Genomic DNA, 6,264 nt, shown 5'->3' on the forward strand with positions numbered 1-6,264 from the left:
ATACGTAGAAAACCCCAAAGACTCCATCAAATATGTACTAGATTTAATAAATGAATTTGGCAAAGTAGCAGGATACAAAATTAACATCAAGAAATCGATGGCTTTCCAAACAGGACATACAAATGGCTAAGAAACATATGAAGAAATGCTCATCATCACTAATCATCATGCAAATTAAAACAACAATGAGGTATCACCTCACACCTGTCAGAATGGCCACCATCAACAAATCATCAAACATGTGTTGGCAAGGGTGTGGAGAAAAGGGGCCTCTAGCGCACTGCTGGTGGGAATGCAGACTAGTGCAGCCACTATGGAAAACAATATGGTGTTACCTCAAAAAATTAAAAATTGAACTTCAAGCCCTGGCCTATTTGGCTGAGCGGTTAGAGCATCCCCCTGCGGTCCAGAGAGACCCGGGTTCGGTTCCCACTAAGGGCATGTACGTCGGTTGCAGTTTGTCCCCGGCCCTGGTTGGTCGTGCGGGTGGCAGCCACTCGATGTGTCCCTTTCACATCGATGTTTCCCTCTCTCTCTCTCTCTTCCGCTCTCTCCCTCCCACTCTATCTGTGCAAAAAATGGAAAAATGTCCTCAGGTGAGGATTAAAAAAAAAAAAAATTGAACTTCCATTTGACCCAGGGATTCCAGTTCTAGGAATATGCACTAAGAAGTCTGAAACACCAATCAGAAAGAATATATGTACCCCTATGTTTGTAGCAGCACTATTTACAATAGCTAAGATCTGGAAACAGCCCAAGTGTCCATCAGTAGACGAATGGATAAAGAAGCTGTGGTACATATACACAATGGAGTACTACGCCGCTGTAAGAAAGAATGATCTCTTATCCTTTGAGACTACATTGGGGGGACCTGAAAAGTATCCTAAGTGAAACAAGCCAAACAGAGAAAGACAAGTTTCATATGATCTCACTTATTTGTGGAATATAATGAACATAACAGTCTGAGGAATGGGGTAGTCCCAGAGACGTGGAAGTGGGGTACAGACTGACAATCCCCAGAAGAGGGGGTGGTGGGGGAGAGATAAACCACAGAACTTATATGCATGTATGCATGAACAGTGGACATGGACAACAAACTGGGGACAGGGCAGGGAGGGAGGGGGAGGGGGTAATCAGTGGGGGGAAAAGGAGAAACATCTGTAACAAAATTAATAAAAAATTAATAAAATGGTGAAATTAATTTTAATAATATATTTTATTTAGGAACATATCCAAAATGTTATCTCTTCAAAATTCAGACCATCACATTTCAGGTACTCCATGACATCACAGGCCACTGCATGGAACAGCGTAGATTTATACCAGCTACGTTAATTTCAATTACTGATACATATGGATTTATTTTGTATTTTATGATTGTTTCTTCTTTTTTCCTATTGCTTTTTCTCTCCTTCTTTGCTTTGTTTTGGATTATTATTTTTTCTCATTCCAGTCTTCTACCACTTAGTTCAGAAATGAGCCTGCTTTATTCCTATTCTTTTGGACACTTCCAGAGACACTTTATCATTTTATTTTTTCTTTATTGATTTTTAGGGGGAGAGAGAGAGAGAGACAGAAACATCAATAAAAGAGAACATTGATCGGCTGCCTCCTGTATGACCCCCACTGGGGATTGGGCCCACAACCTGGGCATATGCCCTGACCGGGAATTGAGCCAGCGACCTCCTGGTGAATGGGTTGACTCTCAACCATTGAGCCACACCAGCCAGGCTGGAGACACTTTAATTTATAAGTTCAATCTATCAAACTCTAAGGCTGTTCACTCTTTTTCAGTTCCAAAGCCTGAGAAATGTTCTTCCTGTATCCACTCTCGCCCCCTTCAGGTCGTTCTCTGCACAGTGGTCAAAGTGAAATTTTGGTTACATATTTTTTTCTTAGGCAGCATCTGTTTGACCAAAGAACATTTTAGAATAAAACATATTTTCATACTTTCCCCAAAATGAAAATTACTAACCAAAAGGAACAAAAACAAATCAAGTATCATGAAGTTAGAAAGAACTGAGAAATCCCTTTTCTTTTCAGTGGTTAAAACATCCTACATTTATATTTTATTGAGGGATGACTGACAACCAAAAAAAGCTGAACATAACAGCACAGGGAATATAGTCAATAATATTGTAATAACTATGTATGGTGCTAAGTGGGTACTAGAATTACTGGGGAAATCACTTCGTAAATTATATATATGTCTAACCACTATGCTGTATACCTAAAACTATATAAAAACTGTATAAAATAACACTGAATGTTAACTGTAATTTAAACGTTTTAAAAAACTGGTCATATTTAATGTATATATCTTGATGAATTTGAAGATAAGCAAACACCTGTAAAACTCACATAATCAATGCTACATGCTTAATCATCACATCTAAAATTTTCCTCCTTCCTTCCTTTTTGTGTGTGATAAGAACATTTAACCTACCAGCCTACCGGCCTTCTTTAAAAAAATTTAAGTATATAATAAAGTTTTGTTGACTATATGCATTATGCTGTATAGTAGATCTCTAGGACTCATTTTCTTTCCAAACTGAAACTCTGTTCCCATTAAACACTAACTTCCCATCCCCCTGCCCCAGCCTCTGGTTCCCACCATCTACTTTCTGTCTCTATGGATCTGACTCCTCTAGGGGCCTCATATAAGTAGAACCACACAATATTTGTTCTTTTGTGTCTGGCTTATTTCACTGAGCATAATGTCCTCAAGGTTCATCCACAGTATAGCATGTGTCAGAATTTCCTTCTTTTGTATAGCTGAATGATATTCCATTCTCTGGATATACTACCTTTTGTTCATTCATTTGTTTATGGACACTTAGGTTGTTACCATGTTTTTGCTTTTGTAAATAATGCTTCAATGAACGTGTAAGTACAGGTATCTCATCGAGATCCTGATTTCAATTATTTTGGGTTTATACCTAGAAGAAGGAGTGGTCGATAGAAAGGTTTGAATCCATACTGTTTTTCATTGTAGCTGCACCATTTTGCATTTCCACCAAGAGTGCACAAAAGTTTTAATCTCTCCACATCCTCAACAATACCTGTTATCCTTTGTGGGTTTTTTGGATAACAGCCATCCTGACAGGTGTGAGGTTCTACCTCACTGTGGTTTTGATTTGCACTAACCTGATGGTTAGTGATGTTGAGCACCTTTTCCTATGCCTATTAACCTTATTATACATTATTGGGTGCTTGATAATATTTTTTTCTTATTTATTTATTTATTTATTTATTTATATTTTTATTGGTTTTATTGGGGTGACATTTGTTAATAAAATTATATAGCTTTCAGATGTACAGTTCTATAATACATCATCTGTATATTGTATTATGTGTTCCCCAACCCAAATCAAGTTCTAACATCACCATTTATCCTCCCTTTATACTTTTCTACCTCCTCCCATCACCCCCTTGCTAATATTTTCATTACAACTTTTGCATATGAGTTTGTGAAGGAAATTGGGGCATTCTTGTAAGGGCCATTCTGTGCCCATATTGTGCATTTATGTTGGGTATATATCTAAGGGGGCATTTGCCCATGTTCAAGCATCAAGAAGAAGAAGAAAATAGAATTACTCTTCCAGATATGAAAACTTGGTATAAGGCTACAGTAATTTAGACAGTGTGGTATTCGTGCAAGAAGGGACTACAACTCAGATAGAATTAACACATACAAGTGAAAGGTAAAACAATTAAGCATCTAGAGCCTGGCCATTGTGGCTCAGTGGTTGAGCATCGACCCATGCAACAAGAGGTTGCCAGTTCGATTCCCAGTCAGGGCACATGCCCAGGTTGTGGGCCTGATCCCCAGTGGGGGGCATGCAAGATATGGTCAATCAATGTTCTCTCTCATCGATGTTTCCATCTCTCTCGCCTTCTCCCTCTCTCTGACTCTCTAATATGTCAATAAAAATAATAATAATGAAGCATCTAGAAAATAAGACAAGAGAATATTTATTTATGTTATGGTAACCAAAAAATTTTAACACAAAATATTAAATATAAATAAAAATATTATTAAATGTATTACTAAATTAAATATTATTGCTAAATTACATTAAAATTAAGATCTGTTTTACAAAAGGCACCAGTTCAGTGAATAAAAAGGTAATCCACAGGGTGAGAGAAGGTACTTTGCAAAAATAGAATTGACAAAGGGCTCATTTCCAGAGTATACAAAAAATTCCTATAAATCAAAAAGAAAAAGATGTGAGTCCTGGCCAGTTTTCTCAGTGGTTAGAGCATCAGCCCATGGACCAAAGAGTCATGGGTTTGATTCCAGACAAAGGTACACACCTCAGTTGCGGTTTGGTCCCCAGCCCTGGTCAGGGTTATGTGGGAGGCAACTAATTGATGTGTCTTTCTCGCATCGATGTCTCTCTCTCTCTCTCTCTCTCTCGCTCGCTCGCTCGCTCTCTCTCTCCTCCATTTATCTTCAGAAAGAGCGAGAGGGAGAGAGAGGGAGGAAGAGAGAGAGAGAAACATTGATGTGTGAGAGAGCCACATCGAGTGGTTGCCACCCACATGACCTCAACCGGGGCTGGGGACAAACTGCAACCGAGGTACATGCCCTTAGCGGGAACTTAACCCGGGCCTCTCTGGTCCATGGGCCGTCACTCTAATCGCTGAGCCAAACCGGCCAGGGCTCTCTCTCTTTCTCTCCCTCTGTCCCCCTCCGACTCTGTCTGAAAATAAATGGTAAAATATTCTCCGGTGAGGATTTTTTTAAAAAAGAAGAAAAGAAAAAGGTGTGAAAAACAATACTTCACATAAAACAATATGCAAATAATAAACACGAAAGAGTGCTCAACCATACTAACCATCAGGAAAGTGCAATTAAGATCACATGTGGTTCTCATTATAGAACAGCTCATTTTTAAGGCTGACAGCGCTAAGTTGCTATAATATAGAGCAACAGAAATTCTCACATTTGACTTGTGGAGATGAGATAATGGCAACTGCTTTGGAAACTGATATATTAATAAAGGGAGGGAGAGAGAGACAGACAGAGAGAGAGAGAGCTCAAATTACCAATATCAGAAATAAAAATGAAGACATTACTATTGATTTTTCAAAAAAAAAAAGATTTACTCTGGCCAGTTTGGCTCTATGGTTAGAGCATTGGCCTGCGGTCCAGAGAGACCAGGGTTTGGTTCCCGCTAAGGGCACATACCTTGGTTGCAATTTGTCCCCGGCCCTGTTGGGTCATGTGGGTGGCAACCACTCGATGTGTCCCTTTCACATCAATGTTTCTCTCTCTCTCTCTTCCTCCCACTCTATCTGAACAAAAAAAAATATATCCTTGGGTGAGGATAAAAAAAAAAAAGATTGTAAGAGAATACTATTAAAATTTCTATGCTAACAAATTAGATAACCTAGATAAAAGAGACAGATTCTTAGAAATACAAAATATACAAAAACTGATTTAAGATTAAATTAAAATTTTGAATAGACCTATAACAAGTAAGAAGAGTAAATCACTAATCAAAAACCTCCCAAGAAAGAAAAGCCCAGGACAGATTACTTCAATTGTGAATTCTACCAAACATTTAAATAAATAATTAATGCCAATCTCTCTCAAACTCTTCCCAAAAAATACTGAAGAGGAAGAAACACTTCTAACTCATTTTGATGACAACATTACCTTGTTAACCAAAGCAAGAAAATGGCATCATAAGAAAAATAAACTAAAGATAAATACTCCTTATGAATATAGATGCAGAAATCTGCCAACAAAATACTAGGAAACCCAGGCCAGCAGCATGTTAAAAGGGTCAGACAGCATGACCATGTGAGATTTACTTCCAGAATGCAAGGATGGTTCAATATACAAAAGTCAATCAATGTAATACACCACATGGACTTCTGGTCAATATGGTGGCAGTAAATGCAGAACTCAATTCCTCTCATAACCACATTAAAATCCAACTAAACTACAAAACAACCATCATTCTGAACCACCTGAAATCTAGCTGAATAAAAGTCCTATAACTAGATATTTAAAGAAGCCACATCCAAACTGGTAGGAAAGGTAGAAACAAGGATTAGGCTGGTTCCACACCCATGTGTAGTGGCTTAAAATCAGGAGGGATATCTTGACTGCAGCAGTTTCCCCTGAGGAGCAAGGGGTCTCAGCCCCACACCAGACCATTCAGCCCAGTGTTCCAGTGCCAGGAAAAGAAGTCCCCATAACTTCTGCCTGTAAAAACCAATGGGGGTTGTGGCTAAGTGAGACAGACTTCT

This window comes from Molossus molossus, unplaced genomic scaffold (assembly GCF_014108415.1).
Source record: "Molossus molossus isolate mMolMol1 unplaced genomic scaffold, mMolMol1.p scaffold_m16_p_4, whole genome shotgun sequence".
NCBI classification, from domain to species: Eukaryota; Metazoa; Chordata; class Mammalia; order Chiroptera; family Molossidae; genus Molossus; species Molossus molossus.